Below are 14,107 nucleotides of genomic sequence, written 5' to 3'. Positions count from 1 at the left end.
GCCACAAAACGCTCAGGTGTGAATGGGGTCTTACACCATAAAGATGACCTTGAACTGAAACATTATTGGGTTGACAAACCTTTAAGAAAATGTCTAAGTAAATGAATGGAACATTTTTTTCTGGTTGTTTATGCAGCTCTTGTTTTTCCAGGGTAACTGGTCAGTTTTTCTGATTATTTACACTTTGTGCAGTAGCCTTGTACAATAGATTGTACCTGCCATTTACTATTCAATCATTTGCTATGGCAATGTTGAAAATGATCGCCTGTAGAGAAAGATTTTCCATTAGTGCTGAATGCTGCAATATCTTTTCTGGTCACAGAAGGGCAGCACAGCGGTGTAGTGGTTAGCACTTTCACCTAGCAGCAATAGGGTCGCTGGTTCAAATCCTGACCACGACACCATCTGCCTGGAGTTTGCATGTTCTCCCTGGGCCTGTGTGGGCTTCCGCTGGGTACTCCGGTTTCCTCTCACACTCCAAAAGACATGCTGGTAGGTTAATTAGATAAATAAATAAATAATAATAATTGGCCTTAATATGTGTATGTCAATGTTGTATGTGTTTGCAAGCGTGTCAGGAACGGACAGGGTAAAGGACCACACAAAAGCTGCAGATGGACTCTGGTGATTCAGTTCGCATAGGTAGCACTATACAAGTCACTCACTCAGAATATTCATTAAGCCTAGGTTCACACTAGAACACGGTGTAGGAAATCCATGATCCGTGAGCATTTCTGGCACCACAGTTGCAATCTGCAGCAGGTGTCAATAAGTTGACGTCACAAACACTGGATTGCATGGTACAAAAGTAGTGCATGCAGTGCAATTTGAGCCCATTCAAAATGAATGGGCCCAAATTGCACAGCACTGAATCACATGTGAATTGCACAGGAACATGCTGCATATTCCTCTGTCTCCAGCTTAAAAAGGAATGCCCAAGTGACTATGCATTATAGTTCCAATGTGCCTTGCTCTCTTTACTGTGAAATGTCTAGTTAAAGTAGTTGTTAACATGGTAGTAAACCCTGTAATGTTATTTTTACCTACAGGTAAGCTTATAATAAAGCTTACCTATGGGTAAAATGGATATCTCCTAGGCGTGCACCAGCCTGTAACGTCACCGTTACTCTGAAGGAACGGTATACAAATATTGCAGTTCCTTCAGAGCTGTGTGCCATGGTCAAGCCTTCCGCTCACACGCGTGGGAGTGACATCATCACAGCTCGGCAAATCAGATGCCCAGAGCCCCTGAACCCAGAAGGAAGACCGGGTGAAGATGGAAGCCTCTGCAGTGGTGACAGCGTACCGCTGGAGGGCTTCGTTTAACAGATTTGCCGACATGCATCTTGTCAAAATTATGTAAAAAGACTCTCGCTCCTCCTAAAAGGGCATTTAACCTTTCCTCTCCAATGCATATGATTTCCTTGGGCTAGCTTTTGCTTTTAAAGGGGAACTTCACACTCCATTCTCCAATGCTCGTCTCCCCCCTCTAATTCCTTGGATTTCCATGGGCTAACATTTGCTTTTAAAAGGGGAACTACACACTCCACTCTATTATCAAAAGACTTTGAGCTGCCTTCACGAATCCAAACCACATCCTTTTTCAAAGCATACAACAGGGCCAGCTAGGAAAGGGGCGAGAAGAGCGATCGCTCAACCCCCTCCTGAACCATACAAGACCACATGCATTCAACATAGCTGGCTGCCTTTGGGGCATGTTGGGCTCAGCCCAATACCAACCACAAAGCACCTTGTACCCACTAGTTTAAAGGGGTTTTCCACATTCTGTAAAGCCCCCCGTCTGCAGCCCCCCACAACCCCAGCCTAGGGTTGTGTGGAAGAGGCCCTTGTGCCCCTGTATATGGGAACAAGGTAATTGACTTTTGGGCTGCCCCTCCTGCTTCCAAGCATCCACCCCATTTCATGGGCTGGCTTGCCGTGTGTTTGGCTAGGGGTTTGTTAGTGTGTGGGAGGGGCCCAATATTTTTATAGTTTGGGGTGGTATTTTTCACGTGGGGGGGGTTCTCATTTTAAGCCTTAACAGACCCATATGTATGTATGGGGGGGGGGCTATTTTTTGTTTTGGGTTAAAATCCTGCAGCTGCAATATAGATATGTGAGTTTTTTCTAAAGCCATACATCTTTGAAGCAGCATTTTGGATACATGCTTTACAGGCAGAGCAAGCCCCCCAAGTTACAAGCTTTTAAGCAATTTAGCATTTTTAAAGGCATTTCTACTTGTTTCGTTTTTAGGGTAGTCCAAATTGGTGACATTGATATATGTCCCTCAGGGTGGGACCTGGGCCCCCATACCCATTTTAAGGCCAATAACTAGAATATAAGCGAGCCAAGTGAGGACTGGCAAAATTAACAAGTCAGTTCCCATAGACTGCAATGGTATTTGTTTGTATAACTTTTGCCCAAGTTAGACTCTTTGTTTGCCACCCTGGACTAGGGGGCATTTGTCTGATCTCTAATTTTGTAGCATGCTGGATGATGTGCTTAATTTTGGACAGGGGGTGGCTTATTTTGTGCTAGCGGAATCTGGGTTGTTCTGGGCATGCTCAGGGACTTTGTTTTTTGTTGTGGCTTTTGGCGTGTGAAATTTTTTTGGTTTTTCTGGGCATGCTCAGAGTGTGTTTTTTTGGATTAGTAATTTAAGGACATTCTTAACAGGTGTACCCACTTTGAAGTCCGTCTCTACATTGTATGAACTTGCATTTTGTGTTTCATGGACTGTGCATGTGTTTTCAATTGCCTCACTAGCACACAAAACAGAAAATTGTATACTCGCCTTTCCATAATTTTCCTTTCCTGACTCATCTTCATGGCAGCACACACTGGGTTGTTACTCTGCCCCCACAACCTGACAGGATTCGTTAACTATAAATTTGAAAGAAAGACACCCCACTTCATTCTCTGTATCTATCATCTAAAGAAGGGCGGGATGCTGTGTGCTGCCATGAAGATGCCCCAGGAAAGGAAAATTACGGAAAGGGGAGTATACAATTTTCAGTTTTCCTGACGCATCATGGCAGCACATATTGGGAAATAACTCCCCAGTCAGGTGGGTGTAAGAAAAATTTAGTATTTATTTAACATGAAGCTGTAGAACTGGCCCGCATAACGGATCTTCCGAAATATACCATTGATAGTTGGGCCGAATCCACCCTATGGTGGGACATGAATGTATGTCTGGAGGACCAGGTCGCTGCCCTGCAGATTGTCTCCAGCGAAACCCTACAATATGCTGCCCATGAAGTTGCCACTTAGTACCTAGTAGTCGAGTGAGCTCTAATGCTTTCTGGGAATGGTAGTTGTTTAATGGTATAGGTTTTCTTGATGGACTTGAGGAATTACCAATAGATTGTCAGTTTTTCAAAAAGAGGCTGTAGCCGTCAGGTAGCTGCTAATAGTTGATTCTATATTCAAGGCATGTGGTTGGCCCTGATCGTTGGGAAAGATCGGGAGATTGATGTCCTGATTGTAATGAAAAGATGTTGTCACCTTTGGAGTAAAGCGGTCTGAAGGCCTCAGTACCACCCTGCCTGGGTAAAAGACCATGTAGGGTTCTGTAATCATTAATGCTTGCATCTCAGAAACTCTTTTAGCCAAGGTGATAGCGATGAGAAAGGTTAGTTTTAGTGTTAAGTCAGCCAGATGAAAAGGGGAATTTGAAAGTGCGTTCAGGACTACTGACAAATCCCATGCTGGAAACGGTCTTCTTGGAGGCCTGATCTTTAAACACGCCCTCCTAAACTGAATCAGAAGAGGGTGCGAGGCCCATCTGAAGCCCGTTTTCGCAGATAAAGCTGAAAATTTCACTTTTAGGGTACTTGAGCTTAGCCCCTTAGCTAGACCTGCTTGAAGAAATTCCAGAATCTGTGGTGCCTATGGAGATAGTGGGTCCCAGTTATTTTGCTGAGTCATAGATGAAAACCTTAACCAAATCCTACCGTAGGTGGTGTTAGTGGTACATTTCCTAGCCTGGAGTAAGGTTGATACTACTTCCTGGGAACAGCTTTGCTCTAGGAACCTATTCCTCTCAACCTCCATGCCATTAGATGTAGCTTCCCCTGAGACAGATGAAAGAACTGCCCTTGGTAAAGTATATCCTGACCAGTAGAGGCAGCGGGTCCTCTAGTCTGAGCTGCAATAGGGTCGTGAAACAAGGCCTTCTCGGCCAAAAGGGAATTAATGCTATTACTGAAGCTGATGACTTCCTAAGTCTGGAGAGGAACCTCGCAATTAGTGGTGTCGGTGGAAATATGTACCCTAGTGGAAAGTTCCATGGATGGAGAAGGCAGTCTACTCCCTCAGCTGATGGGTATGCTGCTCTCGACAGAAACCTCTGGCATTTGTAGGTGTGGAGGCCAGATCGATAGCCGGAATTCCCCAACTTTTGGTCAGGAGACTGAAGGCTTGGTGGTTCAGGGGCCAGTTGTTTGACAGGAACTCCCTGCTCAAACAATTGGCCAGTAGGTTCTGTGCTGCCGGAACGTACACAGCTCTCAGATCCGCTAGGAATAGTTGGGCCCATTCTAAGATGGGGCGAACTTCCTCCAGTAATATATTGCTTCTGATATCTTCCTGTCTATAAATATATATGCCACTGCCACCTTGTTGTCCATCCGAATTAGGATATGCTTCCCCTTCAAGGGTGATCCAAAGGCTAGGAGGGCTTGAAAGGCTGCTCTGAGCTTGAGAATATTCTACACTAACCCCTCCGCCTGGAACTGCCATTGACCCTGAGCCGCTTGATCTCGGTTAATGAGTCCCCATCCCTCGTGGCTGGCATCTGATGTGATTACTTCTGGTTCTGGGGGGACTATAGGCCTGCGATTCCTGAGGTTGCCAGCATGCATCCACCCCCATATTGGCTGTTTCACGTTCCTGCAAATGGAAATTGTCTGAAGCACTGATGCTCCATTCCACTGACTGAGAAATAAGGCACCACTTGGAGCATTGGTAGAGTGGCAGGCATGGAACCCAGGATGCTCAGACAAACTCTGGCTGGAAGGGATTTTGCGGTCATTGATTTCCTTATCGTCTAGATTAAGGGAACTACCTTTTCCTGAGGTAGCTGAACTTTGTTCGACTGGGTATCCAGTTCTGCCACTAGAAAGATCATGTTTTGAGTGGGCTGAAGGTTGCGCTTTTCCCAGTTGATTAACCAACCAAAGCTCTGGAGTGTCGAGGGTAATATACTCCGATGATAAATCAACACTTCTTGGCTGTCTGCTAAGAGCAGAACGTTGTCCAGATAATGATGTAATCTCAGGCCTTTTTTCCTTAGAAATGCAATTACAGGAAGCAGAATCTTGGTAAAAGTCCTGGGGGCAGAAGAGATGCTGAATGGTAGGCACTGAAACTGGAAATGCTGGTGGTTGACTGAATAAACAAAGGCATCTCTGAAAGGCAGGGTGTATAGACACGTGTAGGTAGGCGTCCGATAAATCTACTGATAGCAATAAATTTAGGAGATTGGATGCTAAACAGTATTGACTGGGGGCTTTCCATCTTGAAGGCTTCAATTTGGATTGTTTTGTTGAGACTCTTTAAATCCAACACTGGTCGCAGATCCTCCGTTTTCTTTTTTACTAGGAATAGGGGGGAATAATACCCCCTTCCGTCTTTGGGATGTTGGAACCTCCCCTTTTGTTTTAACTCTACCACATATTTGAGCAGCACTCTTCTCTTGTCTGGTGATGATGGTAGTCTGGTTGCCTGAAAGTGATTTCCGGGTAAACTGTTTATGGCTCTCCATTTGTGGCCATACTTTGCAGGAAATTTTGTGGAAATTGTGAAAATTGTGGAAAGTGTCCATGCTCTGTCCAAACCTGTATAAATTCCTTGAGCCTGGCTCCCATGTTCACAGGAAGGATGGGCGCCACTTCAAAAAGATTTCTGGTGTTCCCCTGTCGGGGTGGTCTTAGATTTTTGGAGTCTCAAAAAGGAGGACCAGTTTCTCTTAAGCTCTCTCCCTGGCCTATGTTTTTGCCTCTCTGTACCTTTCTGGGAGGTTACGCTTATAGGAAGGACCCTTCGGCGGTTTTGGTCTCCTGTCGGAAGGGATCGTCACAGTTTTCCTCCTGTCACTTTTGAGATCGCTGAATCCAGTTTGGATCCAAAAAGGTTAACTCCGTCATATGGAATTTTGCACCAATTCGTTTTTGATGCTGCGTCTGGCACCCACGGCTTAAGCCACAGGGCTTTCCTCGCCATGACCGATGCCAACATTGGTCTGGCGGGAAGATCTGATGACATCCACTGAGGTTTCTGTGACAAAATCCAGCTTCAGTTCCTGAAGGGAGCTCCTGGTCAGCCCCCTCGCGTAGAGACTTCTCTATATTGGCAGACCATCCAGCAATCGCCTTACCAACTGCTGCTACAGCAACCGCTGGCCTACATGCACCGCCTGCCGTAGAGTATGCTTTCTTTAGGTCTAGCGAGTGACATTAAATAGGCATCGACAACAGGTGGGTGGGTCAGGGGATTTACATTAGGCTCCTTTAGAAGATACAGTTTTGCCAGTCTTCTTAAGGTTGGATCTCTTATCTGATCCTTCCCATTCATCTTTAATGAGGTCCTCCAATTCCTCTATGAAGGGGAAGAACTCCGGTTCCTTCTTCAAATTGGGGAAATATTTTCGGACTTTGCAGGAAATTTCTTTAGTTTCTTCCCATCTTATGGAGTCTTTCACTGATTTTACGAAAGGTTCGACCAGGGTAAAGTCGAAACCTGAAGACATCTCTGGGTCTTCATTCTCTGGAGATGACTTTGTTTCTATGGAGGGAATGAGAGCTGCGGAGGATGTGCTTGGACCTGCCCTGTCTGCTTCAGGAGCCGACTCAAGGACAGACTCCCTGATGAGATCTGTTACCTCCCTTGCGTCCGACTCTCTCCTTGGTTGCTTTATTGAAGCATGCACGGCAAGCTAATTTGTCTGGCAAAGCTGGGCAGGTGTAATATCTCCTGTTGTGACGGGATGATGGTGACCGGCTATGACGTGAGTGGTGATGGCGAGATGAAGACCTTGATCGGCTTTTCCTAGATCTTCTGTGGCTTTGAGGCATAACTTGAGCGACCTTGGTGTCTGGAGTTTGCCGATCTTCACCGGGTTGTCAGGTGACGATAAAAAAAAAAAAAAAAAAAAAAGAGAAAATGAAGTGGAGTGTCTCGCTTTCAAATTTATAGTTAACCAAGCCTGTCAGGTTGTGGGGGTGGAGTCACAATCCAGTGTGTGCTTCCATGATGTATCAGTAAACCTATGTCATATAAAGCTTGCAGATAGCACTCTTTACCTTGCCCTGAAAAGAGGCAAGATTATTTATTATTGTTATACAGGTCTTATATATCGGCCACAGTTTGCGCAGCGCTTTACAACATAAGGGCAGACATTACAGTTACATTACAATTTGGTGCAAGAGGAATCAGAGGGCCCTGCTCGTTAGAGCTTACAATCTAAAAAGGAAGGGTCAATTGATACAAAAGGTAATAGCTGTGGGGGGATGAGCTGATGGAGGAAGTAAAACAGTGTTAGAAGCAGGATAGGCTTCTTTGAAGAGAAGGGTTTTCAGGGATCGCCTAAAGATGGATTAGAGGACACTCGGACAGATTGGGAAAGGGAGTTCCAAAGGATGGGAGAAGCTCTGGAGAAATCCTGGAGGCAAGCATGGGAGGAGGTGACAAGAGAGCTAGAGAGCAGGAGGTCTTGGGATGACCGAAGAGTTGGTTGGTATTTTGGGACTAGATTAGTGATGTAACTAGGAGCAGAGTTATGGATGGCTTTGTAAATTATTGTTAGTACTTTGAATTCTATTCATTGGGTGAGTGGAAGCCAGTGGAGGGATTGGCAGAGAGGGGTGGAGGACACTGAATGGCTGGTAAGGTGGATGAGTCTTGCAGCAGCGCCCATTGTGGACTGAAGTGGGGATAGTCTATGTAAAGGTAATCCAATGAGGAGGGAGTTGCAGTAGTCGAGGCAAGAGATGACCAGGGAGTGAATTAGAAGCTTGGTGGTGTCATTCGTTAAAAAGGGGCGTATTCTGAAAATGTTGCGGAGGCTAAGGCAGCATGATTTGGACAGGGATTGTATGTGGGCCTGAAAGGACAGTTCAGAGTCTAAGGTTACCGCTAGCACCCTGGCATGTGGGGACGGATTGATAGATGTGCCATTGCTCTTGACAGAGAAGTCAGGAAAAGGGGCACGTGGGGGAGGAAATATTAACATTGCTTGATGGTGTGTGTGTGTGTTGCAAAAGAGTACATTTGGGTGTCCTATTAGAGTTTTATAACACATGTATTATCTCTTTGTATTTTGTTTGTTAAGTCTTTGCAAAACAGATGTGTTTTTACAGCAAGTATTTTATTTTATTTTTTGTGTTGTTTGTAGGTTGATAGTTTCACTTTGATTTAATTGTCTGTGCTGCATTACTTTGCAAAATCTTCCTCACTACTAAACGTTTAAATCCTTAAGAGACTGTCCGTTTGTGGGCGCAGTCCTTTTAACTCCTGTTACTTTCCTCTGCAAAATGGTCAGACCTCCAAACCATATTTTGTTAGTGTCCCAAATTTACATACATTTTTTGCTTTCCTTGCTCTTTTCCAAGTCCTGTTTTCTTCACCAATAAAATTTGTAGCAAATTTTTGTTTTATGCATTTTGTTAATAATCGTTGCAGATGCATGCTCAATCCAAGTAATGCATTTTACACAAACTCTCTCTCCCCACCCCCCTCCATACAAGTTTCATGCAACAGATTTCCCAGCTGCAGCTTAACCAGGTTAATTGGCATGGCAAAACAAAAAAGTGTGATTTGTCTAAAAGCTACTTTCCTTTTCTGTCACCCATAATCTAACTTTTTCTGAGAGGTCAGCTTTAAAAGCATTAGCAGCTGCTAAAAATATTGTTATCAGGAATGCGGATAAGGGTGGTATGGTGGTGGTATTAGATACAGATACTTATAAACAAGAAGCTTTGCAACAATTATCGGACACACATACCAACCTCTTACATCCAATCCGACATGCTCTTTCAAGAAAGAACTATCCACACTTTTAGATGGGGCAGTTCATGCTGGTCTTTTTTCTGAATAGGTTACACTGGCATATCACCATCTGCCCAAAGTTCATAAGGGTCTTACTCCACTTATGGGTAGACCCATAGTCGGCAGTATAGGCTCACTAAATGAACGTTTGGGTGAATGGGTAGACAGCCAATCACAACCCCTAGTTGTCAGTCTCCCTGGATATCTCAGAGATACTAAGCAGCTGCTTAATAAGTTGCGAGATTTTAAATGGCATGGTGGTTACAGATGGCTTAGCTGTGATTTCGCTAGTTTATATTCTAGTAAACCACACCATTTAGGTTTACAGGCAGTGGCTTGGTTTCTGAGAAGGTCTGGTAAATACTCGCTATTACTCCAGGAATTTATTCTTCAGGCTTTGGAATATTTATTAACACACAATTTTTTCATGTTCGATGGGGGCTATTATCTCCAGAGATGCGGAGCCTCTATGGGGGCGACGTTTTCGTCCTCCCTGGCCAACCTGTATATGGGTTGGTGGGAGAGGTCTCGCATCTTTGGACAGGATAGCCCCCGTTGATTAGACATGTTTTTTTTCTGTCGCTACATCGATGACCTCCTGTTTATCGCCTCAGATGTCAATGCTGATCTGGATACATGGCTTTAATATTTGAATAATAATGAAGATTTTAAATTTACTGGAAGACTATCAACAACCAGCATTGACTTTCTTGATGTGACTTTAACTGCGTCTGAAGGAGTTATTCATACCAGCCTATACAGAAAGCCCATTGCGGGTAACACTTTATTTAGGGCAGATTCTGCCCAGCCAAGTCATACCATCAGCGGGGTACCATATGGACAAGTTCTCAGGTTAAAACATTTATGTAGTACACCTGAAAGCTCTCAAGCAGAAGCTAGAGATATTATCCAGCGTTTTAGAGATGGAGGTTACACAGAAAAGGTCATTAACAGAGCTTATGCTGCAGCGAGTGCGATTCCTAGGAACTCTTCTTAACGAGGTTTTTAGAGAAAAAAACAATAAATCTAGAATTCATGGGTCCTCTCAGTCTTTTAGCAGAACTACGTTTTTTTCCACATCGTATAGTTTGGAATTTACTAAAATTAAAAAGATTGTTACCAAGTATCTTCCAATTCTATACAATGATCCTATTTACAATTCAATTCTCTCTGGAGGTATAAAGGTAGTGTCCCGCAGAGCACCTACGCTGGGTAGTGCTTTATCACCCAGCTTGTTTTCTACTGAACAACCGAGATCCAACTGGCTACATTTCAGAGAGAATTTTAAATGTGGACAGAAGGGTTGCAATTATTGTAGTCACATCAAGAAGGGCAAATATATACGCTCGTGTGTCAGTGGTGACACTTTTGAGATTTTGTCTTTTATAAATTGCAACACCCCATTTCTCATTTATGTGATTACTTGTGACACCTGTCATGTACAATATGTAGGACAGACCACACATCGTTTAAAAGATAGATTATATGATGACTTATATGATATAGAGAAAACTAGATCTATGAATGTAGCCAAACATTGGAATCATGGACATGATAAAGATGTCACAAGTCTTTCCATTCAGGGGGTTGAGAGAATTGTCACTCCTAAAAGAGGGGGTGACAGGTTCTAGATGCTTTGCAAACAGTTAGGCTTGAACTTTGAATGGGATGTTTCCCATTTTTATGAGTGATAGCGACTATTTAACTATTTGTCTATTTGTATTTTATTTAATATGAGTTAGTTTAAACTATAAAATTTAACTTGAATTTTATGGCCTTAGCTGTTCCATTCATGTCTTCATTTATATTCACGTATATGCTACATTACTAGCGTTCAGCAGAGTTCTCCTTTAACCTTTCTGGCTCCTATGAGGTTTGGGACAGTATAGTCTGCACTCATTTGGATCCAGTTTTTGTAAGCGGATACCTCTATCTATTATATTTAGTAGTAATTTATTTTGGTTACATGGAAGTCTTCACATTTTATACCATATTGCAATGCGTTTGTATAGGTTTATCCGCTTAGTAGGCACTAATATTTGTGCATATAATTTTTTTTTTTCCCTTCTATGAAGTTTATGGATTGGTATTTTTGCACTTTTGTCACCATAATTTTTGTACATTGTTCTGATAAAGAATTTTCATTTATTTTATTGTGCATTTTTATGATCATTGCGTACAGATCTAACCAGGATTTTATCTCGCAAGGCTTGTTACACATGCGCATATTTTTATGTGCATGTGCAATGGGTTCCCTCTGATGTGTGTCACTGAATTTTGATGTCGACACAATCATTTCTAAGGTTTATTACACACACACACACACACACTTGGATGCCCACTGATTAGATCTTACGATTTCCACTCCCTGTTGCTTAGACGACCACAATAATTGGCTTCAGCCGTACCTTATAGTAAGACAGGGATAGGACCTGGAAGCATTGCAATTTAGTCTGGGTACCTTACATGCCTGTGTTCATAGTGTTAGAGCCTCAGGCGGGTGTTTGTTATTCTGTCCCCCATGAGTAGGTGATAATATTCAAGTTTGCTTGCTTGTCTCTATTTGCTCAATTTATACACAATTTTTTACATATTTTTCATAGTTCTATTTCACTGATTCGTGTCATCATATATTAGCATACATGTGGTTCACTTAATGATATTGTAATGATGTAATTTTTACAGATTGACAGTTTATTCTGTCATACACCTATATATTTATATAATTAGTCACTATATTATTTATATGTATACATTTAAGGTCCACACATATATATTATTTTCATCTTGCTTTTTCTATTAGGTACATTTTTTGACTGTTTTGCACAATTTATACGATTTGTAATCATCTTTTTCATGCACTCTTTCACTTTGATCATATACGCAGTAACCTAATGTATGATTACACTTAGTGTTTTCCGTACACATATTATAACGTCATTTGTGTTTTTCACACACTCCATTTACTTATTCATCCACTCCAATCTCTTGTTTTCATTTTAGATGCACAATATATATATATATATATATATATATATATATATATATATATATATATATATATATATATATATATATATATATATATATATATATATATATATATACACACATACACACACACTATATACATATACACACACATTATATATATATATATATATATACACATACACACACACACACACACACACACACATTATATATATATATATATATATACACACACACATACACACACACACATACATCATACAGACATGGAACAAATGTTGGGTTTTCAGTGACACACGTTGAGGGTTAGAGCTATGTGTTGACGGCGTCATGCTGGCTCCTTAGTTGACTCAGCTGTTCAGCTAATTTATCAATCAATTCAATGTGTGTTTAACTATGAATTATATTTATTTGTCATATGTTTCCATGTTTGTTAGCTATGAGTAAGCACTCATGGTAGTGCGAAACGCGTTAGATATTGTTGCTTTGCTGTGACCCACTTTTGTGCAATTCTGCTTCATGAATAAAAGGCATTTGAATTTATCTTGGAGTGCGGCCATCCAGAGTTCTTCAATTATTTGCAACAAGTAAATGCCATGCCTGCACCTGGGTTTCTCCATTCCTGAAGGGGCTGTTTTCTTGGATTTGGGGACTTACCTGGGGTGGTGGTTCTCTCATATTGTGATTTAAAGCACCTGTGCAAGATGATGGTAAACCTGCAAATATGGTCTGTTGGGGGTACTTGCAGACAGGGTTGAGAACCACTGATTTAGAGCAATGAGCTAAAATCGAACTCAAGACAATCCTATTCTAATGGGGGGCATATGAGGGAGACCAAGCAAGTGTTAGAACCCCCGCTTGTCATTTTTTTAGGTTGGGCTTTGTGTGCCTTTTCGTAAAATTGGCTTCACTTCCTGTCACATAGCCAAACAGGAAGTGAGGATAAAACCCTACCAATGTCTTTCCTTGGGGACATACAAGTCAATCTAACTAGTGTCCCCATTAGGCAAATTGCACTCTAGCACTTTGTTGAGCAAACCCCAAATTATTAGGTATTTTTCAGGTTTATTAAAGGCAAATCCTTTCTGCAATACAAGTGTACTCGCTGTAAATCTGAGGGGAAGCACTGGTGATTTTATCATCCAATCATGTAGAAGCAAAGATGCTATTTTTTTATTTTCCTTGCATGTTCCCCTTGGATCTCCAGCAAGTGCACTTGTAGTCCAAGATACCTAATTATTTGGGGTGTACACAGCAAAATGCTAGAGTGCAATTTCCCTAATGGGGAAACTGTTTAGATTGACCTGTGTGTCCCCAAGGAAAGATATTACTAGGGGTTTACCCTTGCTTCCTGTTTGGCTATGTGACAGGAAGTGAATACATTTGAAGCAGAAATTGGGAAAATTTGGGTGCAGACATCACCAAAAACTGACAAGACTTCTAATCCCTCTGCATTCTATCCCCAAGCAAAAATAAGAAAGGATTTCATTTAGTTAAATACACATTTCGAAGTTCAACTGTGATGCATGTCAATGGCTCATTTAGACCTTGTTTAATAGAATACACCAGTTTGCCTTTCACTAGAAACATTTGTTAGTCCAGTCCTGGAAATCTGCATCTGCTTTACTATAAATTTCCATAAAAATTGGGTTCCTGCATCTAGATGCGCGACCGCTGTGTATGTGAGATATGCAACTGCTGTGTGTGCTGAGGTATGTACCCGTGGCCCATATCTGGTTCCCGGAAGCGGTGGCCAGCACACAGGAATTACATCACACCCCTCCAGGAAGTTGTTTGTAGTGCTGCTAATTTCTTCCCACCACCATGCCCTGTTCACTGTTCTCTGAGGAAGAGATGATCCTTATTTGCAAATTAAGATCATTTTTGATTCATTTTTACATGGGATGATGCGTGTTTGGGTCTAAATGATTTGGCCTCAAAACACACACCTACTACCTGTGTACAGATTCACTTCCAGGCCAATGTATATTGCGTGCGTGCGTGTGTGTGTGTGTGTGTGTGTGTGTGTGTAAATCTATAGATGTAAGTTTTTGTGTCCACCAGC

General features: G+C 42.2%; 1 protein-coding gene across 2 annotated transcripts in view; it reads right to left on the bottom strand.

Annotated features, from left to right (window-relative positions):
- SLC44A3 (solute carrier family 44 member 3) overlaps window positions 1–14,107 on the bottom strand; it is a 217,191-nt gene that overhangs the window by 82,057 nt on the left and 121,027 nt on the right. The window lies entirely within an intron of this gene.

The sequence above is a fragment of the Lithobates pipiens genome, unplaced genomic scaffold, assembly GCF_037356315.1.
Source record: "Lithobates pipiens isolate NorthernLeopardFrog02 unplaced genomic scaffold, aLitPip1_a1.2 Scaffold_23, whole genome shotgun sequence".
Classification (NCBI taxonomy): Eukaryota; Metazoa; Chordata; class Amphibia; order Anura; family Ranidae; genus Lithobates; species Lithobates pipiens.
This window is presented reverse-complemented; position numbering and strand designations above follow the sequence as displayed.